This window comes from Rhinolophus sinicus, linkage group LG15 (assembly GCF_036562045.2).
Source record: "Rhinolophus sinicus isolate RSC01 linkage group LG15, ASM3656204v1, whole genome shotgun sequence".
Taxonomy (NCBI): domain Eukaryota; kingdom Metazoa; phylum Chordata; class Mammalia; order Chiroptera; family Rhinolophidae; genus Rhinolophus; species Rhinolophus sinicus.
Genome location: NC_133764.1, coordinates 36,296,631 through 36,323,733, shown reverse-complemented (window position 1 = coordinate 36,323,733; position 27,103 = coordinate 36,296,631). Strand labels below are relative to the sequence as shown.

Genomic DNA, 27,103 nt, shown 5'->3' with positions numbered 1-27,103 from the left:
CCCTCATAAATGGACTCAGACATTTCCAGGCTTACCTCCCCACAAGCCAAACTACGCCTGCAGACACATAGATTCACCACCATCCCCTAAATGCATCTGGGACCCTCCCAGCTCTGCCCCTTTGCCCAAGAGATTCCCTGTGCTTCGAAGGTTCCCTCCTACCAATAAAGCCAAGATTCAATACACCCCCATCCTGAAGGGCCACCTCCAATGCTACCTGTGCTAAAGACTTCCCTGACTTTTAGTCTTTGAAACTCTCTAGCACTGTGCCCCCTTGCTTGTTGTCTCTTTTGTCACCTTTACAAAAGTATGCTTTGTACAGCATTATTTTTGTAAGACCTCAAGCAGCTGACTTACCTGGCAGCCCCCACAGTACCTTACTTGGAGCTTTGTACCCAGTAAAATGTTTGATGAATTGAACTAGTCAATTGCCTGTGCCTTAATGTATTTCCGCTTCATCCTAGAAGGTTTCCAGGGCTGCATTTGGAAGGTTAACAAATGCAACAGAGTCATCCTGCCCTGCTCCACCTGTTCTCTAGTTCCCTCTGGCCACACTTGTTTCTCTGTTCCATTGGGTTTTCAACAAACTTGAACTGAGTGCCTGCCAGTTTGGGGGGCTGTGCGATAGTCCTTCACCTCCTGACCATCCCCTCTGTCAGTCCCCCCAGCCATAAAACTTTGCTGAAGAAGTCCATCAAATCACTTAAGCCGAAACATGCCACTGCACCCACTCTAAACTCACCCTGGCTAGACTTTTTGTGACTCTGAGGTCCCGAGGGCCATGTCTTGTTGGTTGTCTAGCAACCACAGGCAGCTGTAGCAATCCTTTATTTTTCTGGAGCGTCCCTTGTCTCTCCCTACCAAAATGACCTTGATGAGAAGACTAAGGCCTTCCATGGAGATTTCTCATCCACTTCACCTACTTCTATTTCTCTCTCAACACTTCTCCAAGGAAGAGATACTCCTCCCCTTCCCCATCTGTACCCTCCGTCCTTTCCCTGACCCTAGCCTGTTTCCCATTGCTAGGCTTAGCTTATGCTGTTTGCTGTGCCTGAAATGCCCTTCTCATCTCCTTTCTCACTGGCTAACTCCCTATTGTTCTTTAAGATCAAGTTGGTTTGTCCCGCTCTGTTTTCTTATAATTCCCTCTAGACAACTGTATCACTCACTTACCACATTGTTTTATATCTTTGGCAGAAAAATAATATTAATAATGTATTAGTATTCGCAGTCTCTTTCTCCCCTCCGGCCTGCTAAAGAAGATTCTGTCTGTGCCTATTAGGTTCCCAGATCACTGTGCAGTATCTGAATAGTAGGTGAAAGGTGGGATGGCGAGGGGCTTAGCCCTGAGTGATTTGGTTTATTGGATAGGGGGAGGGGTTACCGGCACATGAAAACATGGGTTTTAAAAGAGGGCAGGAAAAAGTGAATACAGAAGAGCCAGATGGTGTGGATTAGGGAGGAGTTGGAGGAAGTTTGGAGGGAGGGAGAAGAGAAGCTTAGGGTAGAACGAGAAATGCCTTAAGTGAATAGGTGAAATACCTTCCCTTTATTATTCTGATACTGTACAGTGACCTGGGAACCTAACAGGTAAAGATAGAATCCTCCTTAGCAGACAGCAGGAGGGAAAGAAAAATGAAAAATAGGTTTGGTTCTTTTTTTGTTGTTTTTCTTTTATTGGGGACGGGAAACAGTTGTTTATTGGGGAACAGAGTGTACTTCCAGGACTTTTTTCCAAGTCATGTTGTTGTCCTTTCACTCATAGTTGTGAAGGGTGCCGTTCAGCTTCAAGGTGTTGTCTTTTCAGTTTTAGTTGTGGAGGGTGCAGCTCAGCTCCAGGTCAGGTTGCCGTTGCTAGTTGCAGGGGGCACAGCCCACTATCCCTTGCGGGACTCGAGGAGTTGAACCTGCAACCTTGTGGTTGAGAGCCCACTGGCCCATGTGGGAATCGAACCGGTAGCCCTCGGAGTCAGGAGCACGGAGCTCTAACCGCCTGAGCCACCGGGCCGGCCCGAAAAATAGGTTTTTAAAAAGGTTTATTATAAATCATTCATGTAATTCTCCCTTTGGCATTTCCCCCAAGAGACTACAATAAGATTTGAAGTTTCTTTGCAATTATTTTTGGATGCCAACTACTGTTTCTTTGTATATGATTCTGTAGAAAGATGGGACATATCATGGCTAGCCTTTATATAGTTAATAACATTATTTATTTATGTGCCCTTTCTCTTCCTATGAGCCCCTTGAGTCCAAGAACTGTGTCCTATTCATTTTTGTGTCACTACTGATTAACTAAGTATCTGTCATATAGTAGGTGCCTGATAAACATTTGTTGAATAAATGACCTGGTACCCAATTATCCTCTCCTCCTAGCATCTTCAGTTAGTTCCATTTCCTTGTGTCTTTTCCCCTAGCTTCATAAACATTCATCGTTCTCATCTCTCCTTAAAACAAAAGAAGGAGAGAAATAGAAGTAGATGAAGGGGGCAGGCTAGAGGGAAAAGAAAAAGAGACGGGGAGAAGGTAGAAAGAGGAAGAAGGAGGAGGCAGCGGAGAAGACCTTCAGCATTAAATGGTCTGGTCTATGTGACACTCTCTGCCAGGTAGCTAATGAATCAACCAGCAATGGCTCCCTCCCCTTCTGTGATGTTATGTCTCTGTTACACCAGCCAGTGTAGTAGTACCGAGTGACTTCACCTATTACAGTCACCAGAGAATCACTTCATTCGTTTTATGACCCTGTAGAATATTTAAGAGTTATAACTGAAAAATTCAATGTTACATGACTTTAAGAAAGATAGCTCAAAGTTGTTAAACCAGTCTGCAAAGAACCCCTTAAAAACTAGTCATAGTGTGTTGGCCTACCTGTCAATCAGTCAGCACAGATTTACTGAGTCCCCTGTATGTGCCAGGCAAGGAGCTGGATGCTGGGCATACGGTGGTGAACAAAACTGAGAGGATCCCTGCCCTCAAGTCAATATTCTAGTGGAGGAGACAGAACCTTAAACAAATAATCATGGCATCACAAGTGTGTGAAATACTGCAAACGAGCATCTCTCACGGGCTTCTGGCGACCACATCTTGGGTGGCCGGAAAGGCTTTCTGAAGAAGTGATGTTGAAGCTGAAATCTGAAGGGTCACTACAAGTTAGCCAGGCAAAGGGAATGAGGACAAACATTGCAGATGGAGGGGGTGGCATGTGCAAAGGCCCTGAGGAAGGAGCGTATGAGACAGAGGAACTAAAGGGGATTCCTACATAATGAGCAGAAAAGGGGGAAGAGCAGAGTGGTGAGAGACAAAGCTGGAGAATTCAGGGGGCAGCTCACATGGGGTCTTCTGCACCCCATTAAAGAGTTTTGAGCTTTATTCTGAGGGTACCGAAGAGCTATTGGAGGGTTTTAAGCCTAAGAGTGGCATGATCTGATTGGCATTTATAAAAATCCTCAGTTTGGCTGCCGAGTAGAGAAGCAAGAGCAGCTTTGAGAAGCCCAAAGAGGAGGCTTCATAGAAATCTGAGCAACACAGCCTCCGTGCTAAGGGGGTAGCATCCTGGATGGCAAGAGGTCATGTTCAAGAGATACTTAGCAGGTAGACTAGGCAACGTTTAGTGACTGATTGGACTTAAGTTTGGGAAGAAAGAGGGAGAAATGACTCCTAAGTTTCTACAGCCTGGATCTCATATGGTGTCAGTTATAATGACAAAATACGTGTATTTAGCTCTAGGTGCCTTGAAAAGGCTAATTTAGAGCAAAGCACTCAACAAAGCGTCATCCAAAAAACATTCTTGTTTGTTTATGAGACTTTGTTTCATCAAATGGAGATATGAGAGGTGAGTCAGAAAACGTGAATAACTCAGCAGGACTGATTCACATTTTTGAACAAGGAGTGACATGCCGAATCACATCCAAGCAGAAACAAGATTCTCTCCCCACGTACTCCAGCGTCCTCATTGCGCCATCCTTTCAGCCTAATCATTTGTTTAAAGGTGGTAGGATGAAATGGTGATTGTTTAAGGTCCCTGGGCTGAAATCCTTTGAACTTGACCGAGATAAACACCAAATCAGAATTGGAGTCCTTTGCCAGAAATCACAGTGTCAGGATCGACGTCCTGCAAATGGCTGATAAATATTGATTGTTGTTACAGCCAAAGTTTCAGACCGACCTATGGCCACTTCCAGGCTCTTTTGAAAGGATGGACCAAATGATCAAAGGACGTGAGCTGACAGTTTATTCAAGAAGAAACCAAACATTAGGAATTGTTTTTCTGGGAAAAGTTTTGATCTCACTAATAAGCAAAGAACATGAGATTATAATGAACACAGAGGTGCCATTTCTCAACCTATTCAGTTAGATAAAATAATAAAATTTAATAATGCTCAGGCTGTGGTTTGTATAAACTTGTAGGTTTATACATTACTTTTTTATTACAATGTGCATTGTTACAATATCTTTGCTGGGAAGGAGGACAGCAGGTAAGAAAGACCAGGAAATGATCAACTCTGCCTTGATTATCTCTTCTTATGGTAATACAACTTTAGGAAATAACTCCAAAGCTGTGTGTAGGTGGGTACGCCTTAAACTGACACAGTGGGGTTTTTTTGTTTTGTTTTTAAAGATTTTTATTGTGGAAGGGGAATAGGACTTTACTGGGGAACAGTGTATTTCCAGGACTTTTTTTTATTATTGTGGAACAGTAGTGTGTTTTTCCCAGGACTCATCAGCTCCATCCAAGTCGTTGTCCTTTCAATCTTAGTAGTGGAAGGCATAGCTCAGCTCCATGTCCAGTTGTCGTTGTTAGTTGCAGGGAGTGCAGCCCACCATCCCTTGCAGGAGTGGAACCAACAACCTTGTGGTTGAGAGCACGTGCTCTAACCAACTGAGCCACCCGTCCGCGACACACACTGTTACATGCTAATTATATCTCCTTTTTTTTTTTAAAGGAGGAGGGGAGATTGGATGTGTTATCGAAAGAGTCGTGGTAGAGCTTGGAGCAGAGTATAAGATGCAGGCTCACAGATTATTGCCAGGTGGCAGGCACCTCAAAAGAGGGAGTCTTCATGAGGAAGGCAGCGGGCTGGTCTGGATGTAGACACAAAAGCAAGGAAAACCCGCGCTGCTGCGATCCAACCCGAGGAGTGTGGGTTTGGGAGAGGTGCTCCCTCTGCTCAAGAGTTGCAGGGGTGGGGCCGGCCCTGTGGCTCAGGCGGTTAGAGCTCCATGCTCCTAACTCCGAAGGCTGCCAGTTCGATTCCCACATGGGCCAGGAGGCTCTCAACCACAAGGTTGCCAGTTCAATTCCTCAAGTCCCGCAAGGGATGGTGGGCAGCGCCCCCTGCAACTAAGATTGAACACGGCACCTTGAGCTGAGCTGCCGCTGAGCTCCCGGATGGCTCAGTTGGCTGGAGCGTGTCCCCTCAATCACAAGGTTGCTGGTTCCAAGGGATGGTGGGCTGCGCCCCTTGTAACTAGCAACGGCAACTGGACCTGGAGCTGAGCTGCGCCCTCCACAACTAAGACTGAAAGGACAACTTGAAGCTAAACAGCACCCTCCACAACTAAGATTGAAAGGACAACAACTTGACTTGGAAAAAAGTCCTGGAAGTACACACTGTTCCCCAATAAAGTCCTGTTCCCCTTCCCCAATAAAACTTAAAAAAAAGAGTTGCAGGGGCAATGGCCTCTTCGTGGGAAACCCACTCCTCCGGAGAGGGTGGCAAGAGTTCCCTTTGAAGAAGCTGAGGCTATTGGAGATTTCCCTCATGAAGAAACAGACTTCAGATAGCACAGGAGGAAGGCCTGGGGGGACACACCAGTGGAGGAAATGGTCCAGGGGCTGTGAAAAAGGAGTTGATGATGGGACCTGGCATTTGGGGTGGTGACTGAGGATCAGGGAATGCAAGGCCTGGTGAAATTCACTGAGCTGTCCATTCTTCCCCAGCTGGCAAGAGCCTTTCGCCTCTCAGCGGTGATGTTTGTCAGAGAAGCTTCTCCGATATCTGCAGCAAGTTGTGGTGACATCTCACTGTGAGGGCCTTGTCTGGAGCCCTCAGATTCACTCAAGAGGGGAGAACTTCCTTGTAAACACGGAGAACAAGGCAATTCTGACTCTCCTGAAGAACAGTGCTGAAGCCGAGCGCACAGCCTTACAACACACTGTGAGTCTCTGGCAGCGTGCCCTTTGCGAAATGTAAGGTTCTGGGTGACAATGTATGTCCACACAAAGACTTTCTTCATGATAGCCCCAAATGGGAAACAGCTCAAATGTCCACCACGGGAGATGGGATAAACAAATGGTAGTGTATCCGGACAAGGGAACACCACGTGACAATAAAACTAAATGAACCACTGATATTCATTACAGTATGAATGAATCTGCAGACATGATGCTGAAGGGAAGAAATCAGACATGAAAGATGACACACCATGCGATTCCATTTGTGTGAACTTCTAGGCAGGGATGGGGGGGTGAGGACTGACTTCAAAGAGGCATGAGGGAAATTTGGGGGGGATGAAGGAAATGGTCTATGTCTTGATTAGGGGGAGAATTACATGGGTTTATATATTTGTCAAAAGTCATCAAACTATACATTTAAAATCTGTTGAGGTGTAATTTAGTGTATTTAAATTACACTTCAGTAAGATGTTCATGTGTATATCTATAGATAGATATACATATATAGAGAGATGTATATGCATATATAATAATCTCCTCTCTCATCTGGGGGTGATTTTGCCCTACGGTCATTTAGCAATGTCTGGAGACAATTTTTGGTTGTCACGACTGGGACAGGGGGTAGGCGCCTTTGACATCTAGTGGGTAGAGACTAGGAGTGTTGCTAATATCCAAAAATGCACAGGACAGACCCCCACAACAAAGAATTATCTGGTCCCAAATGTTGGTGATACCAAGGTGGAGAAACCCTGTGTAGCTGCAGGTGAAGCATCCTCTGTGTATCATCTCACTGCTCTTTGGGAATCCGTGTAAGAGAAACCTCTGCTTTGTTTGCTTTCCAGAAATAACTAAGCAGCAGTGCACTGACATCCGGGTCTTCTGCACGCCACACAACAGCTGTTTTCATCCTCCAGGTGGAAGCCCTGTTCCACTGCTTATGGGTAGGAACTGAGGCTGATTGACTTTGCCTGCTGTCGACAGGGAGCCTGGCGTACTTCAGGGAGGGGGGGCAGCAGGAGCTCCTGCTAGAGGAGGTTGGGGCCGTTTTCTGAGGAACGATAAGCGTGATTAATTACCTGAAGATGCGTGAGCACAGACCTTGCCCCCAACATGTTTAAAAAGAGAAACAAGACAGTTCAATTTGGGAGGAAGAAAGGTATGAATTTGAGGAAGATGAGCTTAGGAAGAAGAGCTAATGGAGACAGGAGGCCCGTGGAGGGGGTCCAGCTGCCAGCTGATGGCCGGCCAGCCAGCCTTACTCCCCATCCCAACCCCAGGAACCTTTTCCAGCACTTTCCCAAACACCAACACCAGACTTCTCTGGCATTCCGGACTCATTTTTGCCGTGCTTCTTAGCACTCTAGGCGTAAATATCACTTCATTACCTAAATGTTAAGGTCTCTGAGAGCATGGACAGTGCCCTAGTGCTTTTTAATTCCTCACAGATTCTCAGAGTGGTTGTTTACAAGTACATATGTGCCCTCACAATGGCACCAAAAGCGACAGAGAGGAAACTCTTTGTTTGGGAAAATATTTGATAAGTGTCTTAAGGAAAGATGAGGCCCCGGAATGCCTACGTCTGCAAACACCAAAACGATAAGAAAATAAGCCCAAATGCTTTACATTAAAAAAATGAACCAAAAAAACCCAATTGGAATTGGACAAGAAAGAGAGGAGCCAGCCGAGAGGAGGGCTGAGCAATGTGGAGGGAGGCTGGAGCCTGAACTGTGGAAATGTCAAAGGATTTTTAGGAAAAAAATCCCGATATGGATTTAAAGTTGCTTGTGTTTCTACAACGTAGTAAATTCCTGCACTTCCCCAGCCCTCAACAGAGAGACCTACCTATAAGGTGCCCGTGTAAGTGATTGGTTTAGTGAAAATTAAGGGGCAGAGGTAAGGCTCACATCTTGGTCAGTGCTGTGGGGTAAGGAACTGTACCAGAGGGTCTGTGGGAGAATCCCTGGGAACCAGAAGCACCCATGAGAACATAAGATCCTGCAGAGAATTCTTTCCAGTGGGGCTTAAGTTAGTATTGTCTAGATCTACAAGGACAAAGGAAGGCCCTGCTGTATCTAAACTACATCTACATGCTGCCCCAGGTGTCCTCCAAAACTGGATGGGTCTAATCTGTTAGATATGCTAACAGGAGGAGGCTGCCAGCTTCCTCCCAGTGCAGTGGAACATTCGCTCATCTATAGAGGGGGACTTACTAGTCAAACAGGATGGAGAGCATTAAAGAAACAGTAAAACATCCTGCACAGGAATGCTCTTTGTCAGTGAACAGTCAGGACCGTAGAGTAACAGATATGCTTCCTGGAACATAAACAGCTTCTCTTGGCTCACTTCCCTCCCCCTTAGAAATACTTTCTTCCGCTGACTTCTAGGTCACCACTCTGTTCTGGTTCACCTGCCACCTCACTGGTTACTCCTTCTCAATCCGCTTTGCTACCTCCTCCCCCGATCAGCCCCCAGATATGGGAATGGGGAGGGTCTCTCTCCTCTCTGCTACAGTCTGTCTAGGTGGCTAGATCCAGTCCCATGGCCCTAACTACCATGTACATGCTGACAACTCCCACATTTACATCAGTCTTAACCTCTCCCCTAACTCTCAGGTTCACAGGCCCCATTGCTTACTTGACACCTGCACTTGGATATCTATCGAATGAGCATCTCAAATTTAAAACATCCCAGACCAAGCTCATGGCCTCTTCCCTGTGACAACTTCCTTCTTCTGATCTTCCCCCTTTGCAGTACATGCAGCCCAGGCCTGTCATGTGTGATTCCTTCCCTTCCTCACTTTCCATACTCAATTACCAGCAAGTTCTGTGCGCTGTAACTCTGAATTACATCCCTAATCTGTCCATTTCTCTCATTTCCAACTCGTGGTCCGTCAAGGTCACTGTCAATACCTGCTGTAGCACTGTCATAGCTCCTAGTGAGGCTTCTGCTGCTTCTCCAGCTCCCCCATGTCCAGTCTCTGCACAGCAGCCAGAGGGATCTCTTCACAACGTAAGTCAGATCAAGCCACTCCCCTGCTTTTATACTCCTTGAATGGCGTCCCATCACACTTACGCTAAAATCTCAAGTCCTTACTGTGGTGTATTAGATAGCTATTGCTGTATAACAAATTGCCCCCAAATTTGGTGTTTTTAAACAACGCACACCCATCATCTTGAACGGTTCCTGTGGGTCAGGTATCTGGGAGAAGCTTGGCTGGATGACTCTGATTCTGGGAACTCTCATGAGGTTGCAGTCAAGGTGTTGGCCAGTCAGCTGAAGGCTTGACTGAAGCTACAAGACCCAAGGAGCCCGACTCACATTCCCGGTGAAGTAATGCTGATTGTTGGCAGGAAGCCTCACTTCTTCATCACATGGACTCTCCATAGGGCTGTTTGGGGAACCTCAAGCTATGGCAGCTGGGTCCCCACAAAGCAAATGATCCAAGGGAGAACAAGGCGGAAGCCCCAATGTCTTTTGTGACCTATCCTTAGAAGTCACACTCCATCATTTCTACAATATCCTGCTGGTTACGCAGGACAACCCTATTCAGTGTGGGAGGGGACCACACAGGAAGTTCATCCAGAGAGGCAGGGATCATTGGGAACCACCTTGGAGGCTGGCTGTCACACGTGGCCTTCAAGACCCTACATAACCTGATCCCTCCCTATATTTCCAACCTTATTTCCAACCCCTGCACCCTTTGCGGCTCATCATGTCCCAGCCACACTGGCCTTCTTTCTTTTTCTCCAGTACACCTAATGTCTTCCTGCTTCAGGACCTTTCCACTAGCTATCCCCACAGCCAGAATGCCCTTCCACGAGGTTTTCATAGTCAGCATGTCCTCTTCTCTGAGAGGACTCCCCTGAGCCCCACCCTGACATGCCCCAGTCACCATCAGACCAGCTTTCTTTTTTTTCCGAGTACTGAGTTCTATCTGCTATATTTTCTTGTTTGTTTGTTCATTGTCAGTGTCCACAAGGATATAAGCTGCATATGAATAGGAAATCATATCGATTTTGGTTATTGCTGTCTTCAGAGCACTTAGGACAATACCTGGAACATAGTCCGATGACTTGGACAAATGAGTGAATGGAGGCCTTTCCAAAGTCCGATGAAGAATATCCACCCCTTCTGACTTCATGCTAAGCGTCCTTCTGACTCGACTCCTTGACGTCCGCAAAACCAGCTAGGGAAAGTCCTGAGAGACACATGTGAATAATAATAATAATAATAATAATAATAATAATAGGTTGGTGCAAAAGTAGTTGCAGTTTAAGAGGTTAAAAATAATGGCAAAAACCGCAATTACTTTTTTTTTTTTTTAAGGAAGGCACAGCTCACAGTGGCCCATGCGGGGATCGAACTGGCAACCTTGGTGCTACCAGCACTGTGCTTTAACCAACTGAGCTAACCAGCCACCCCAAAACTGCAATTCCTTTTGCACCAACCTAATAGTTCATCCTTATGTACGGTTTACTGTGTACTATGCACTGTCCTAAGTGCTTTACATAATAACTCATAATAAGCCTATGAGGATGGAAATGGTACCATTCCCATTTCAGAGATGAGAAAAATGAGGCCCAGAGGGTCCAAGGAACTTAATACCAGATCACACAGCTGAAAAGTGGTAGGGCAGGATTCAAGCCAGGAAGTCTGGCTCCAGAGGCCAACTTCTTTTTTTTTTTTTTAATGGTTATGTTGAGCTATAATTCACATGCCATGCAATTTATCCATTTAAAGTGTATCATTCAATGGCTTTTAGTATATTCACAGAGTTGTGTAACCAGCACCACAACCAATTATAGAACCTTTTCAGCACTCCAAAAAGAAACCCTGCATTCCCTAGCAGTCACTTCCATTTGTCCCCAACCTCCTCCCCCAGCCTCAGACAATCACTGGTCTACTTTCTATCTTTATGGATTTATCTATTCTGGACATTTCACATATACAGAATCATACAATATGTGATCTTTTGTGACTGGTTCATTTCACTTAGCACAGTATTTTCAAGGTTCATCCACGTTGTAACACATCAGTACTTCATTCCTATAAATTCGTGATACTCTATACATGGATAGAGCACGTTTTGTTTATGCAGTCATCAGTTGATGGACATTTGAGTGTTTCCACTCTTTGGCTGTTAAGAATAATGCTGCTATGAACATTTGTGTATGAGTTTTTGTGTGAACGTATGTCTTCATTTCTCTGGGGTCTCTAGATACGTAGGAGTGAAACTTCGGTGATGTGGATACAGAGACCAGCCTCCTGAAGTGCGTGAATACGATGAACCAAAGGATCAGTCTGGTTTATGTATCGGTCTTGAGTTCCTTAGCACAGTTAGCACAAGCCTGACCTGAGGGCCTGATCACGTAGGCCTGGGTGACCTAAAACCCAAGAGGTGAGGGATTGCTCCTGAGACAGAACGCTGGAAAAATGTCCCCTGAGGAAAAACTGTTGTCAATTGCAGATTCCTTGTGTAAGGTCATTCCCCCACAAGATTGAAGCCACTTCCTTTTCTAAGGGGACTAATGAGTTTGTATCAGTTCACCTGCACCTTTTCATCCACGGCCCTTTCTGAGCAGAAATTTGTGAGGTGACTGTTTAGTGTCTGGAGGTGCTGTCAATACCCAGGAATGGAATATTCCTGTTCAAAAATTTGGTCACTGCGCTGGTCACTGGGTGGCTCAGGCGGTTAGAGCTCCATTCTCCTAACTCCGAAGGCTGCCAGTTCGATTACCACATGGGCCAGTGGGCTCTCAACCACAAGGTTCCCAGTTCAATTCCTCGAGTCCCGCAAGGGATGGTGGGCAGCGCCCCCTGCCACTAAGATTGAACACAGCACCTTGAGCTGAGCTGCGTCTCGGATGGCTCAGTTGGTTGGAGTGCGTCCTCTCAACCACAAGGTTGCCGGTTCGATTCCTCGACTCCCCCAAGGGATGGTGGGCTTTGCCCCCTGCAACTAAGATTGAACACGGCACCTTGAGCTGAGCTGTCGTTGAGCTCCCGGATGGCTCAGTTTGGTTGGAGTGTGTCCTCTCAACCACAAGGTTGCTGGTTCCAAGGGATGGTGGGCTGTGCCCTTTGTAACTAGCAGCGGCAACTGGACCTGGAGCTGAGCTGCGCCCTCCACAACTAAGATTGAAAGGGCAACAACTTGACTTGGGAAAAAAAAAAGTCCTGGAAGTACACACTGTTCCCCAGTAAAGTCCTGTTCCCCTTCAAAAAAAAAAAAAAAAAATAGTCACTTTAGGGATCAAATGCAACTGAGGTCTCATGAGTACCTTCCCCAGATCTTTAGTTCATGCTTACAGCACCTGAGGACAAAGGCTGCATCCACTCCCAGTGATGGGTCTTTCTCCCGAGGGAGCTGGTCTCATGGTCTCAACTTCCAGGAAGTCAGCTCTGGGATCCACAAGACCAGCAAGCCCCAAAGAACGGGCAGGAGGGTTCGAAGGGAGGTTGCTTTGGGACTTGTCAGAGAGTAAGTAACACTTGGGGCTTGCGCTTAGCTCCTGACACCCCTTGCCAGGTAGGTTGCTGGTGTCGGATGCCTCAGCCGTCACTACTCCTTCCTTCATTGCCACCCTCCACCTGAGAGGGTCAGCCTCAGGGGCCTGTTGGCGCAGTAATGACTGTGTGATCAATGATGAACACAGTATCCTCCTTGGCAAAGGTCTGTGGGTGCCCTGGAGAAGGCAGCCCTGCGGCTGAGTCCTGGGTGTAAAGGCCAACGCACACAGGTTGTTGCCTTGGTTTTGTTTTGATTTTATCATGGGTGTGGTCAGCGTGTTGTCCAGAACAAAATGAACTTTAAGTATGCCGTGAATGTCGTTATTGGACTGAAGTTCAGATCTATTTGCCATTCTTGTAATAAACCCTGGAATTCCCTCGCCACCTTTCCTTCAGGTCCTCAGCGTCCTTCTTACCCATGACCTCCCTTCTGCCTGGGAAATGCTGCAGTCAGTAACATCGTCTCCATAGTGTAGAAGGCAGAAAGGTGGGACAACTAGGCTAAGTGGTTTTGCTCAGGAGCACGCAATAAATGGGCTGTGGGCTGCAGCTGAAAATAAGCCCTGAGCTTGTCATTCATCACACCCTTCCCGCAGCGGCAGAGCCTAAGCTGCGTCTCCCTTGCGGGCTGAGTTTGCAAGGGGAGGGGGCACATCATGTAGGGAGCAGATGCCTGCTGCACACACCCCCGGGATCCCAGCCGAGTCGAACGTGCTCTTCCAGCTTCTAGACTAGAAGGGAAAAGCCAAGCTTAACTTGAAGGTACAGTATGTAGCTTTGTTTTCTTTATGCTTAATAAACAGGCAGGCTATTCCAGGCTATTCCAGAGTTGCAGAGGAGCAATTTGGCCAAAGCTGTTGATCTGTGGGCTGCAGATTTAAAACCTGAAAAACTGGTTAAGACCAAATTTACCTTATGAGAGAAAAAAAAGAAAATACTTTAGACAAGAGAAAAATACACAACAGACTTCATTTTTCTGTTCGGCCTTGTGGAACCAGCTACTTGATATAGCTCATAATTTTCAAGTTAAGGATGATGCCTAAATGGCCATCTAGGAAGGAAATTGTGTTCCTGAAAGAAAAACGTTTGAAATTCCTCTATGAAATGCATTCTCAATGGGGGCAAAATTGCCCCCAAAAGGGGAAAAAAGAAAATCGGTTCTTGAAAGATGAAAAAAATCTTAGATATTATAGTTTGTGGTCCTCCAAAGCTCAACGCTATCCAACAAAATCTTAGTTCTCAGTATCTAATTTCCCTCATGAAGGAGAATTTAAATTCAATGTACTTTGAGTCTTTGGGGGAAAATCATGAAAATTTTAAAAAGGCTTAAAACATTGCTCTGTGAGAAGTTCCGCTTTTTCATAGAAAGTCTCTGTCCCGTCCAGCGCAACACGGGCAGTGAGGGTGCGAGAAGGGGCGATTTGGGTTAAGTTTTAAGAAAGAAACAAACAGAGACTTAATGCAGTTAAATCTCTCCGAAAGCCAGGGGGTCTCTCAGTCTCAGAGGACTAGAGCCTAGAATAAGGCCGACTGGGGGTTTTTATTGAATAGGTATGCAAAAACAAGAGAAAGCAACATTGTTTCTTACACCGTCTCTGAAACTCACACAGTCTCTGAAACTCACACATCATAACAAAAATATTTATCTCAATCACCCTTTGTCAATCAACAGCTGAAGCACAAGGTCCCACAATGTCTTAAGGTATGTACCTTCTCAGGGTCAAGTCTGTCATTTTGTAACAGTTCTGTTGAGCTAAGTGGAGAGAACGGATCTTTATTGTTTTTGTAACTTCTCTCACAAACAGGTGCCAGGGAAAAGGCAGAGCCAACAACAGCTTTTCCCAGGCAGGGGGAAGGGGAGGCAAGGCCCCTTCCCATATTTTTCTAAGGCAGCTCATTGGGGGTCCCCACTCAGTTCCACTTGGCTTAAGTTGTATCTCCCGTGAAATATCTTACCCGTCTTTGGCTGCAAACCATCTTTTGGGGACCAGACAGAGAGACATAAGGTGTAAACATAAGGATGGAACAAAGTCCCAGAAAGGCACAGCCTCACAGACTCTTCTTTCCTTAAGGAAAGACATGGGGGGGACAGTTAGCTAGGCTATTGTGTGACTACAAGTCTCCATCAGCCAGAGTGCATCTTTAGCCCGGTCTTTTCTTGAAGTCTTCCCTATGAATTTGGAGTCAGACTTCCAGGGTCATGTGTTGGAATTCTGGCAGTCAGTCCTAAATAATCTGGGGGTTTGGCATCCTGTGGGGATTTGTCAGGGCAGAGATGGGTGAGCACTGGGAAAGAACAATCTGAGTCTCCTAGCTCAGGCTGTCTCTGTCCCCTGTGCTTCTTGGCCACGTGGTTCACTTATGGTTGTTTCTGCTTGGAAGTGGTTAATTTCAAGAGCGTCATGAATACAAACTTGGAAAAGGAAGATGGGAGAAATTGCTCTTAAATTTTGTTCTGGTGCCAGCATTGAATCACCATGACCCTCATTGTCTAAAATCAAGTGTATGGCCCAAAACATTCAACCCTGGACAGAACCTGCAGACCTAGAACCTTGCTGCTGCTTCCCAGGGCCTGCTAGTCAAAGGCGGTCCCCCTGACTTGGTGGCTTGTTGGGATGGTGGGGGAGAGGCACTATGTGAAAGAGAGAGGTGGTTGGCCCCCGGGACTGGAGGAGGATGAAAACCCTTGATTGGTCAATGAGATCATGTATGTGAAGGTGAGGTAATGCATGTGAAGATGCTTTTAAATTGCAAAGTATAAAAAGGGTATTAGAAATCCTCCCCTAACTGTGTGACTAAGCTACCTGAAGGAAGGCAGTTTTACTTAAGGATGATTACCAGATCCCTGCCTTGATTTTGACCCCCAAAAAGCTGGAATAATTGATGGCTGTTTATAAAGCCCCTTTTCTATCTTTAGGTGACAGGGGCTTCGTGAGAGCGTGTCACGTATTGTCAGCTGTCATTCCACCTGGCCTTCTGCAGCCTTGTCTCAAATTGCTGGCTGCTTAGTTATTTTTCATTGCAATCTTTCCTTTCTTCTTGTGTCCATAGAAACTACCAGTAATGCAGGGGCTTGTCCTTTCATGGGGCCTCTAAGAGTCTCACAGCTTTGCTCTGAGCCCTAGAGCTTTTCCCCTTAAGCCAGAAATAGGGCTGGTGTATCTATTGCTGGTATCTTCTAACTCAAACCCAAAGTATCCCCTTTTCCATTTGAATGCTGCTTAAAGTGTGTCCCAGTGAGACAGTCCTTGCTCAGGATTTGGTTGTGGGGATCAGAGTCCTTATACTTTGATGAGCCAGCCAATCAGTCATTCTGCAGAATAATCTGTACCCCCAACTCAAAAAAGCACATATACTGAAAGCCCAGCTTTGCTACTAGGTAAAGAATGTGCATTAATTGTGTTTTGTCACTTTTGTGCTTTTAAGGGTTTAGTTACTAAAGGAATTTGAGGGAAAGTTCCTAATATGTTTGATACAGGTAACACTTCAGTGTTCTTACAGCTACTGAGGCAGCCGCAGCTGCGGGGGTTACAAGAGGGGTGTCGGCAGATCAACCCAAGTTTGAATTCCAGATCTGATGCTTCCTTGCTATGGGACTGCTCTCTAAGCCTCAGTTTCCTCATCTGTAGAATCTGGATAACAGTAGAACCTTCTCGTTGGCTTGTTAAATGAGATAATGAACAGGAGATGCTGAGCACAGGACATAGTAAATGATCCCTAAAAAGTAGATGAGATCGTTTGCAATTATTAGTAAAATGGGGAGCTGAATAATAAAGGGGAAAAAAGCCTGATTTGGAAGAGAAGGAGCTAAGTTAAATTCCACCCAGAATTCTATAACTTTATGCTTAAAAAAACTATTGTATTCACTTTGGAATAAGTAACACATGCACGTAAATAATTAAAAAAAACAAAGAGGTATATAATGAAAATCAGGTCTCCCTCCCATCTACCTTCTAGCTTCCCCCGGCCCCAGAAGCAACTAATACCGTGTTTCCCCAAAAATAAGACCGGGTCTTAAATTGTTTTGCTCCAAAAGACGCATTAGGGCTTATATTCAGGGGATGTCCTCCTGAAAAATGCTAGGGCTTATTTTTCGGTTAGGTCTTATTTTCGGGGAAACACGGTACATGAGTTTCCTGAGTATCCTTCCAGAAATTGTCATTATTGAAACAACTGCTTCTGAGGGAAATTAGTTTTGAAGACTTGGGATGACTTACTTGCTAAGCATTAGGCAGAACAGTTTGATAATAAAGACAGCTGCTTGTGTGGTCTTGCTGGACCCCAGGTTTAGGGAGTGTTTTAATAGCATATTTAGTTCTCTGCAGCCTGAGCCAGACTGGATGAAGTTTTTCTCGCTATAATAAGACACACGGGCTCAGAAAAGCAATATGATTCAGAAGCAGGATTCACAGTTCCCAAAGCAGAGAGCCCCTCATCTTTGAAGGAGGGTGTCAGGGTAGACGAAGCCAAACTGGGAGATCTGAACTCTGGACTGTGAACTCATTCCCAACATTCCCCATTTGCCAAGCCCACATTGCAGACATTCCCCTAGGACTTAGGTCACATAGCTTCTCCTTCAGCTGCTGGAGGGTCCGAAGGACAGGTTAGAGAGACAATGCTCAGGGGCCATGTGAGAGGAGGCAAGGACCCCTTTCTGTACTCTCTCCCCCTGGCCTGCTGGAGTCCAGTTTCTAGTCCGTGAAATGCACAGATCTTATATTTATCCAGGATCGACGGTAAATTTAAACCTGCTCAAGTCCTAAGACGCACCTGTTGATTGGATAGACAGAGTATGTGTTGCCCTACTGTTAATAGGGTAACTGTGTGTATATGGAGCCACTGGCCTCCAACCTTCTGTCAGACAGATGAGTATTTAATCACCCCAACTGAAAGAGATTCCGTGACCTTGGTAACACAGTCCAGTGCTTAACTCCATGTTGAGAAGTTTCCACTTGGATCTAAGCTGAATTCACTTCGCTGCAATTTGTCTGGTCTCCCACAATTAAGGAAAACAGTGGTGATCCTTCGTCTTCCATGTGATTGAAGACACTTGTTGGCCTTTGTCCCTTTAGTACTAACGAAAGCCCAGCCAAGTTCTTTCATCTTCCGTTTGCATTTAATTTCTAACCCCTCAGTTACTCCTGTAATGCAGGTCTGCGTGCTCTCCTGTCATGGCCTCCAAACCTGGCCAGGCTGCTGAGGAACTTGCCTGGTCTAGAATATCGGAAGGATCCCTGACGTCGCAGTTTTTCATTCTGTTTCTTACGTCCGTTGCATCCTACAAGCCTCTGGGGCTGCTAGCCTGATTCATCTTCAGCCTGCGTGTGTACAGGCATGGCTGGATGAAGCAAAAGCCTGTCCCGTTTGACATTCCTAAATGCTGTATCAGTGCGAGTGGGGAATGATGCTCCCTCAGGTATCTAAACAGTTCTGGTATTTATATCAATCTTAGCTCCTGCTGATGCTTGTAGAGATTTACTTTTCCTAAAGCCCAAACGCTCGTGTTAACTTCAGTTGGGAGAGGATGGAGATTTGATTTCTTGACCAGAGCCAAAGACTCAGGAACAGAGTTGATTCCTAGCCCCAGAGAGGCTGCTGGCAAGACTGAAGCAACTTGCTTTATTTCTTTGGCGCTCACAGCAGAAGAACGGATGTGGTGTTAATAAACTTCCCCAGGTTTTGTGACTGGGTGATGTGTCATAAAACACTCAGCTAAGCCAAAAAAAAAAAAAAAAAAAAAGGAATTGGAAAAGCAAAAAACATTAGACTTGATTTATAAGCAATCTTATCCTATTCCTAAATTAAATGAGCCTAAAGAAAGCTTGAAAATGTACAATGTGGACTATTTCTCACAACCCCCTACCATTATTAGGGCTGAGGACTCTGAAGCTTAGATGAGATGAATTGAGCCAACTGTCTAGCACAAGACGCAAAGATATAGTTGGTTCCTAAGAAAACCAACTGACAATAAGAAGGGTTAAAGGAGTAATGGAGTTGACATTCTAGTTGCCAATTAAAATCCTTAGCTATATTGTCATATAAAACACAGCCAGTAAATGGCGTCTGTTAACACCAAAATTATTGGTTTTCGCTATGCCACGCTACCTCACCTTCTCCTGTGGTCATATTGCTCAGGGAGGGGTTATTCCCGGTTACAGTCTGGTTTAGGTTGTCCGGCCACCTTGGGAGGGGCCTTGGGGTAGCATCACATCCCTGCAACCAGTCATGTTCCTCTCGGTCCTGACTGACAATTATCTTAGTGTCACGGTCCAGACGCCATAATAATAGTAATAATAATAGCGAACATTTTTAAGAGCTGAGGGCCAGGCTCTGACTTAAACACACTACGTGCATTATTTCATTTCGGCTCCTAAGACAAAATGTTCAGACACTGAGGATCTTTGCCAAAAGGGAGGTTACCAGAAACTTTGCTGCCGAACTATCTAAATGTGAAAAAGTTGAAGTGAAGAGAGAATAAACTCCACAATGCTCTGCCTTTGGGCCATAAAACCAGAACAATAGTCTAGCAGAGACTGAAGACGTGTTTCCTGCAAGAAGGCAAATAAAATGCAGCTTTTGGGTTTATTAAATAAATGGGAAAATATTACTTCTGCTCTTTTATAACCGCAAAGAATTGAAACTTGTGGTTAAAGATTTAGGGGTTAGGGAGAGTGAGTTGTGCATTCCTGATTTCTGTTTTGGAAACCCAAGGAAATAGGGTTTCCATTGCATGGGGTGCAACTGGATATTTCCTCCACGCTCCATCGCTGGGAACTCGCAACCAACGTTTCCTGGCACTCGGTAGCAGCGAGTCCCAGCAGCAAGGTCGAATCCATTTTTGGAGCCAAAAGCCAGCGTTCCTTTAGTTAGTTCTACAACCTCCGCGGAAGCTCTTGTCTGTCTAGAGCGACCTCTACTGGCAACCAAAGGAAGGTGCACAATTTTCCAGTCTGCGTAGGAATCACCCTAGAAATGGACTTCTTGTCACAACAGAAGCCTCTTGATTCCTTTCCTCACTAATTGCCCTGTGGTTGATGATGACAAGTAGGGTTGACAACATGAGCAACTTGAAGTTATTCCACTTGCTAATTAATACCGTGAAGTACGCTTTCATGTAAAATAGGAAACCCGTGAATATGTTTGGATGTGCCTGACCTGCTGGCCTTGGCAATGATTGTCCTGAATTACAATGAGACACTTGTCTACCATGGGTGCATCCTGCCTGGCTACAGGGTGGCAGTGAGATGTCCCTTTTCTAGAGGGGGCCTTAAGACATCGTAAGAGAAATAATGGTGATAAATTACATATTGTCTTCAGATCGTTGGGTGATTGGGAATAAAGGGGTGCTCAAGAGACAACAGCTAAAAGATATGGCCTGAGTAGTTTTAATAACAATGGGAATGGATCCACATGGGCTTGTTAAGATGAAGAAAGAAAACTGAGCTGGGAATGTCTACAAGGTTATGATTAAGAAACATTTTGCAGTACTTTCAATTTCCATTAGCTAAAGCTCTGTTTTGAGATGTGTCATTAGCCCCACGTTTCCAGATGAGGAAATTAAGCCACAAACAGGTGATACCACATGTCAGAGATTACACAGTCACTTCGCAGAAAGCCTAGCACTGGAACGACCTCTTCTGCCTGAACTCCTTTTATTTCGCTGTGTCCCTTGGGGTGGTCCTCCTGTCCTCAAGCTGGAAGCCTGGGACGCGTCCTCTGTTTCTCGCTCTCACTCACCTCTCATTTCCAATCCATCAGCTACATGCAACCACACGTCTCCACACCATCACTGCAGCCCGTGGTTTCTCCCTGCAGGAAAGATCTCAAGTCTGTCCAGCCCTACAGCCCCCGTCCATCTCCAATACACCATCCTACTCCAAGCTCACTGAGACCGTTGAAACAGGCTTCTGAAATTGTAGTTAAATATGTATTTGTTTACTGGTTTGTTGTTCATCTTTCCCCACAGGACTGTAAGCTGCATGAGAGCAGGAACCCTGTCTTTTTAAATTAACCAGCACACCCCTCGTGCCTAGTTCCTAATGCACTTTCAATGTGTTTGTTGAATGAATGAATGAAAGAAAGAAAACATGCTAATTCAGCAATTACAGTCTTTTAAAATACTAATGTCTAGGGATTCTAATTTATCTCATATGGGGCCACATATCAATATTTTTTTAATAGTGAATATTTTTTACACATTTTATCATGCTAACATATTTACCATTTTAGCCACTTAAAGTGCACAATTCAGTGGCATTAAGTACATTCACGTTGTTGTGTAACCATCACCACCATCCATCCCCAGGACTTTTTCATCATCCCAAACAGAAACTCTGTCCCCATCGAACACTCCTCCTCCCTCCTTTCTTTGTTGCCTGGCTTAGGTTCCGTGGCCTATCGCTGCATCTAGTGCCTTTCATGTACCCTCAACACCCTGCCTCCTCCCTCCTTTGGTGGCATCCTCCTGCCAAAACCCCAATCTGCTAAACCAAGCTCTATGTCTGCAACTGGGCAGCTGAATTCGACTAGCGAAAAACATGTAACCAGGCTGCGTGGCCTCTTTCCAATCCACAATCACAAATCTGGGTGGGACCTTAGCGCCGTCTGCAGTGTGTCATGAATCGATGTGATCCCCCACAAGTCCCAAAGTTCAGTTTCATACCTCGAATCCAAACAAACCTCCTGCATTCTTTCCCCCTTCCCTCACCTCAGGTGCTGGCCCCATTTAACTGAGAGAATCGAAGCCATTAATATCAAAAGACTGCATCTTCCTGCCACCCCCGCCTCCCACCTACCCGTATCTGTTCTTGCACCTGCTTGCCTGGCAAGGACTTTGCTCCTCAGTTCCCTCCTCTCGCCTGCACCCTAGTTTTCTCCCTTCAGCAAACACAACATGCCCTAATAGGGCCCATATTTAAAATCCATTCCTGATCCTCCAGATCCCATTCTTTGCTCCACTTTACAGCAAAAGTCTTGCAAAGAGTTAGTGGCTGTACTTGCTGCCTTACTTCCATTGTCTCTCTTTTCTCCCAATCTGTCTTTTACTCCTGCGATCAGACTCTCACCCCATCGCACTATTGAATCTGTTCTTGTTAATATCACCAACAATCTCCATCTCTCTAAATTCAGTGGCTGGTTCTGTCTTCATCTTGTCCATTCTCTTTAGTGACATTGGACATAGCTGACTACCTTCTCCTTCTGGAAACACTTCATTTCCCCATCCATAAAACGGGCTTAGTCATAACATCTACCACTTATGGTTATTGTGGGGACTGAATGAGATAACGTGACCTTAGATTTTTCTTGGCTCCACATACCTGCCAGCTAGTCTTAAATATAATATTTTCATCTTTCATGGAAGAATGGGTTTATGTAATTCTTGTCTAAGTAAAACAATTTGAAAAGCAAGAAGGACATCGAAGCCTCCAATGAATTTTTCAAAATGGGAACTGTTAAAGGAGAAGAAATGGGAGAGTCTCATATTTTGAGAGTCTCAAAAAAAAAAAAAGAAATTTTATTTTTTTAAAATACAATAAAACCAATATTGGGGAAAATTCCTAGTATCAAAATTGCTTTCTCATGGGCGTAGGAACAGTGGGGAAATTTCCACCTTTTGGATATGTCACTTGCATTTTTGCTCATGGGCAAAATGGAACTGACTGCATCTCCTTAATGAACAGAATGTGTTCTAATGAAAGAGGGATGTGGAAACCGAAACAGAAGGAATAGAGAAGGGCCAGCCTCCTCTGAACTTGACTCTGGCATTGCTAGAGAGAGCTGTCGGGACCAGAGTCCATTTGCTTATCTGGGCTTTTATTTTTATTTTTTATTTACACTGTGATGCTGAGAAGTCACCCATCCAGACTCTGACCACACCAACGGGCTTTACTGGCATTTCTCAGCTGCAGGAAGCTTAAGATCTCAGGGGAGTGAGTGGGGGTGAGTCCCCAACTTCTCTCCTGCCCATAGCAATTCACATTCTGATTCCTGTAATTTAGAATACACGGGGAAGATTCCGCGACTCAATTATTCAATAAGCATTGTTGTTCAAAGTCTGGTCCAGAGATGACCAGCCCAAGAATTACCTGCAGCTGCTTATTTAAAATGCATATTTCTTGGCCCTTCCCAGACCAAATGAGTTGAAGATCTCTGCAATACTGGAGGTTGTATTTTAAACAAGTCCCCAGGTGACTCTCTTGTGTATTTAAATGTGAGAACCACTATATTAGAGAAGAATCATGGGTCCTTTTCTCCATTTAAAAACTTGCTGTTTGGTCTAGAGGGATCCCCACTTGGGTCTACCTATTAGAATGCTAATTTTTCTTCAAGACAACTCAGGTACCACCTCCTCCATGAAGCCTTCTTGGGCTTACTATCCCCAAGTTATCTCTTTCTCCTGGATTCCCTTAAACCTGAGTGCCAGTGCTCCTAGAGTAATTGTCATGCTTTATTTGGAGTGAGGCTTTATCACCACTGTTAGTTTATAAAGTTCTTAGGGACACCAACTTGTTAAAAATTCATTTTCTACCTATCCACCATTATCCCTAGTTCCAAACCCTGCACATAGTGTTCAATAAAAATTAGTTGAGGGGCGGCCGGATGGCTGTTGGTTAGAGCGCGAGCTCTCAACAACAAGGTTGCCGGCTCAATTCCCACATAGGATGATGGGCTGCGCCCCCTGCAACTAAAGATTGAAAACAGCAACTGGACTTGGAGCTGAGCTGCTTCCTCCACAACTAGATTGAAGGACAATGACTTGGAGCTGATGGACCCTGGAGAAACACACTGTTCCCTAATTTAAAAAAAAAATTTTTTTTTCTTAACAGAACTTTATTGGGGAACAGTGTGTACTTCCAGGACTTTTTCCCAAGTTAAGTTGTTGTCCTTTCAGTCTTAGCTGTGGAAGGTGCTGTTCAGTTTCAAGTTGTTGTCCTTTCAGTCTTAGTTGTGGAGGGCGCAGCTCAGCTCCAGGTCCAGTTGCCGTTGCTGGTTGCAGGGGGCGCAGCCCACCATCCCTTGCGGGGAGTCGAACCAGCAACCTTGTGGTTGAGAGGATGCGCTCCAACCAACTGAGCCATCCGGGAGGCAGCTCAGCTCAAGGTGCTGTGTTCAATCTTAGTGGCAGGGGGCGCTGCCCACCATCCCTTGCGGGACTTGAGGAATTGAACTGGCAACCTTGTGGTTGAGAGCCCACTGGCCCATGTGGGAATCGAACCGGCAGCCTTTGGAGTCAGCAGCCTTTGGAGTTAGGAGCATGGAGCTCTAATCGCCTGGGCCACCAGGCCGGCCTCCCCCAATTTTTTTTAATTAGTTGAATAAATGAATAATGTTTGATAAAACTGATTTTGGGAATGACTAAAAAGAAAGAAGAGTGAGGGACTAGAGTGTGGCAAGGAGATAGAGAAAAAAGAAATTACAAAATTATAGCTGGGTACTTTGCTATAACTGTCAGTGCGTAAGAAAAATGGAGACTGATCAATACTTTAGGAAAATATAGGACACCTTGGCATTAATATCTCTTAGTGATAACTGAGGAAGGTAAGCAAGCTCTAGTTTTCTCCATCAGACATACTCATACCTCTTCATTGCTTTTGGCTCTTTCCTTCTTTCCCTTCCCGTTTCTCTCTAGCTTTTTTCATCTACCCTTTCTCTCCCTCATTTTTCCATTTATTTTTCTTTCATGCTCCTCCAGCCTCCTACCATGCCTTAAGCCAGCCTGTCATTTGGTTGCCGAACATTTATTGGGGTTTACTCTTGCCGGGCGTTAGGCTAGGTGTAGAGAGCCAAGAAAAACAAGACATGGTCCCTGTCCTTGAGGAACTCATAGTCTCAAGAGGAAAAGGACCAGTAAGTAGATGGTCAACATATGGTCTTATAAAAATGGTGGTGACGGAGGTTCTGAGGGTGCTACGAGAACACATTGGAGGAATCAGAGCATCAGGGGGGGCTTCCTGGTGGAGGTGGCACTGGAGTTGAGAGTTGGAGGACAGACAGGAGCCAGGTGACCATGGGGAAGTCAGGGAGAGGAGGTGTTCCAGCCTGAAGGAGCAGTATGTACAAAATCTTGGAGGTAAGAGAATTGTAGAGTTATTCAGGAAACCAAATCATTCAGAAAAATGGAAACGAGAGTTCAAAGTGACGTGGGTGAACACTGAGACTGAGTTGTCAGTAGGGGCCAGCCACGGAGGGCCATATGGGGCATACTAAGGACTTTGGACTTTCTGTGACCTTCTGATTCAATTTGTATTTTAGAAAGCCCACTCTGGGCGCAGTGTAATGACTTGGAAGCGGGCAGAATGCTCAGTGGGCAAGTGAGAGCAGCACTCCAGGAAGGATGGTGGTGTGCACCTGGTCAGGTGATAAAAACGGAGTCAGGAGGAAGAGGAAGGGAAGTCACAGGAATTGGTATCCCATTAATAGGCGCTGCATCAGAGGCCACCCTCGAAGCCTGAGAGGTGTATGCAGTCTTGGCTCACAGCTTGAGCAAGGAAGATTCTAAGAGGAAAACTTCCAGGATCAATGGAGCAGGTGGGAGTAGGATTTCAAATGACCAAGTTTAGGTTATCACTGGCTGGATGGTTTTTTCTCACTAACTAGAAGTTCAGAAATGTGGGCTAAAAGGATGTGCCCGAGATGGTCTTGAGGCAGCTCCCAAGGGGGTCAACTGTTAGGCCAGTTTCCTATGAGCTTTCAAGGTTCAGTAAGTTCCAGGGCAATGTCCAGTTCTTACCGGCAGGCGGCAGCACCACAACTCACAGAAATCAAAGGGACAAACCCTTTGCAACGCAAACCCCTATCGAAAAGAGAGACTTTTTGATGATTAATTTGTGCATTCCGAAGTGATTGATGTGGCCAGTTTGTCACTAGCAAGTTTTGCTACAGTTACAACAGGTTTTCATACTAAGGTGACTTTTACTTCACAACTTGCCTCTTAACTCTAATTTCTTTTCGTTATTATATATTAACCATACACACATTCAAAATATTACTGTCTCTAGTGTGTTTATTTTCTCTGCATGGAAATGGTCTTGGGCAGGGTTCTCTCAGATTTCTGAGTCTGTGCCTGCAGAAAATAATTTTTTTAATTGAAAAGACAACATAACAAATGTTGAAGTGTTTTTTTAAGTCACCCATAATTGCTTCAACACAATTACCGTGTTTCCTGGGAAATAAGACCGGGTCTTATATTAAGTTTTGCTCCAAAAGACGCATTAGGGCTTATGTTCAGGGGATGTCCTCCTGAAAAATCACGCTAGGGCTAATTTTCCGGTTAGGTCTTATTTTCAGGGAAACATGGTAGTATTTTTACTTTTAAATGTTCCCTTCCAAATCTGGTCCATATGCATATATTTTTACACAGACATGCTCAGAGTCTGTTTTTATCAATGTTGCATTTAAAAGGAAGTGCATAATTTTTTTTTGTTCTCTTAGGCATTTAGTCTCTTCTGAGATCTCACCCACTTCCTTAGCTTCAAATATCACATTGCACAGAAAGGCAGCACGTTTTTATCTCTCCACAACCCGTTATTTATTTGCTCATCCACCCATCCATTTATTCACTCCATGCAGTGCACTGTGCTGGGGGCTGGAAATGCAAATGTGAAAAGGTGTGGTCTGTTTTGTCTGGGAGCTTGTAGAGCTGGGGTGGGATGGGAGTGGGGAGTGAAGGTACAGTGGGAATTTGGGGCAAGAAACCCTAAAACTGAGTTGGGGGCCTAAAGAAAGGGAAGAAGGCCAACTAAGCAGAGGAAACTGCATGTGCTAAGATATGGACACTCAAAAGACCATGGCCCCTCCCGGAAACCACAGTAGTTTAGTACTGGTGGAGTATGTGTTGGCTGGAGCCTGAGAGGATGGGGCTGACAGGCAGGGGCCAGATCCAAAAGGGTCATGCAAAGGACATGAAACATTATCTTGTCGATGATAAATATCTCTCCTGAAACACTGTTTTTTAACCCTTAGGCTAACCAGGGTCTCAGCCTAAACCTCCCTCCTCAGCCTTCTCTGATCCTCGTCTAGGTCAGGTCCCCTGCTGTATGTTTCCAAAGCTGCCAGTACTACAGGTGCCATATTCTTAGAAATATATCTTACTCTTTAGGCTGCGAGCTCTGTGGTGGGTGCTCCCGCTCTCTACAGAGTAGACGTTCACTTAATGCTGTGGAAGGAACAAATGGAAGCATTGAACTTTTTGACAGCATGCTGGATATTTCTACCTTCTTGTTCTGGAACGATTAACTCTGCATTTCCAAAACAGGAGCATCATCATCTCCTCACCTGCCCCTTCCCTGCAGACCTCCTCTTAAACCCTCTCACACCCCTAGCCCTGTCAGCTACCCATTTGACTGGCAAATTTCTCTGTTGTTTTCCCCACTCAAAAGAAAGAACTGCAACTCTTCCCTCACTTCCTTCTCCTCTTAGCTC

The 27,103-nt window shown here is 45.3% G+C and overlaps 1 protein-coding gene across 1 annotated transcript in view; it reads left to right on the top strand.

Annotated features, from left to right (window-relative positions):
• GRB2 (growth factor receptor bound protein 2) overlaps nt 1-27,103 on the top strand; it is a 90,680-nt gene that overhangs the window by 847 nt on the left and 62,730 nt on the right. The window contains exons 2-3 of the mRNA XM_074319840.1: nt 5,939-6,155; nt 7,015-7,113. The gene's annotated coding sequence lies outside the window, so the exon portion shown is untranslated. The remainder of the gene's footprint in view (nt 1-5,938; nt 6,156-7,014; nt 7,114-27,103) is intronic.